Here is a 1,685-nt window from a genome sequence, read left to right as displayed (position 1 = left end):
TTTTCCCGAGAGGATTAAAAGTAGCCATTGACAACGGTGACATCCTTACAAAAAGCCAGCCATGGAAAGGAGTAGGATTGATTGGATGAAGACAGCAGGAAAGCAGAGGTTCAGAGGAACGAAAGCATCTCCATGCGCTTATCTGAAATTCTCACCAATGAATTACATAAGTATTTCTATCTTTACCTTCCTTTATTATTAAATTTCAAAAACTCCATAATTATTTTATATCCGCCTGACTGAGATTTACAAGGTGACCATAGCTTGCTTCAAACCAACAATCTCTGTGGGATCGACCTTACTCACGTAAGGTTTATTACTTGGACGACCCAGTGCACTTGCTGGTTAGTTGTATCAAAGTTGTGACAAATTATGAATAGAAATTAGAGCACCAAGTTTTTGGATCCATTACCAGAGATCACAATTTCGTGCACCAGGTGTGAGGTGGTCGTTCTCTTCGTCCGACTTCTTCGTCTCTTCTTCTTTTTCGAGGCTCATTCAATTTTTTGGCTAAATACTGATCTAGTCGTCCTTCTCTTACCAATTTCTCAATAACATTTTTCAAGTCGAAGCAATCATTGGTAGGATGTCCGTAGATTCGGTGATATTCAAAGTATTCTGTCCGATTTCCTCCTCCTTTCTTGCTTTTGTGTGGGCGAGGTGGTGGTATCTTTTCAGTATGGCATACTTCTCGGTAAACATCCTCAAGAGACACCCGGAGAGGGGTATAGTTGTATTTTTTAGGCTTCTCGCCGTATTGATCTTCTTTTTTCTTGGACTCTTTATCCTTATCCCGGGAGGAGTAGGAGAATCTGGATTTTGAGGTCACTCCTAACTAAGAGTTTTCCTCCATGTTGATGTACTTTTTAGCTCGTTCCTGCACTTTATTCAGAGATGTTGGATGTTTCTTTGATATGGAGTGACTAAAAGGTCCTTCTCGCAGGAAATTGATGAGACCCATAATGGCTACTTCCGTTGGTAGGCTTTGTATGTCCAAGCATGCTGTTGAACCTCTCCATGTAGCTACGAAGATTCTCCCGATCTCCCTGCTTGATTCCTAAGAGGCTTGGGGCGTGTTTCGCTTTGTCCTTCTGGATGGAAAATCCGGCAAGAAATTTCTTGTCCAGGTCGTCAAAACTTGTGATGGATTTGGGGGGTAAAGTGTCGAACCACTTGATTGTTGTCTTTATTAGGGTGGTTGGGAAAGCTTTACAACGGATTGCATCTGAGGCCTCCGTGAGATACATCCTGCTTCTGAAACTGCTAAGATGATGGCTTGGATCTGATGTGCCATCGTACGGGGTCATGTCGGGAGCTTTGAAGTCCTTTAGGACTTTAGCTTTCATGATCTCTTTGGTGAATGGGTCTTGATCTTTGTGGGGACTATCTTCATGACTGGATCGAGCGGTCTTGGTTTTGAGATCGGCTTCGAGCTTTAAGAGCTTGTCCTCTAGCTTTCGACATCATCTTGTTTCTCTCCGAAGGTCTCTGTCGGCTTCCCATTGATGTTCAGCTTCTTGTTCCAGCTGTTTAAGGCGATTCTGTTGCTCACGGATAGCTTCCAAAATTTCTGTGTTTGGGGGTTGCTTATCTCCCCCATTTTGAGGTGTGTCTTTAGAGGTGGCGTCCGTGTCTTTGTTTGGCATTTTGTCCACCAAACCAGAGTTGTGATCGTTGTCATGGTC

The sequence above is a fragment of the Arachis hypogaea genome, chromosome 12 (assembly GCF_003086295.3).
Source record: "Arachis hypogaea cultivar Tifrunner chromosome 12, arahy.Tifrunner.gnm2.J5K5, whole genome shotgun sequence".
NCBI lineage: Eukaryota > Viridiplantae > Streptophyta > Magnoliopsida > Fabales > Fabaceae > Arachis > Arachis hypogaea.
Note: the sequence above shows the minus strand (reverse complement) of the source record.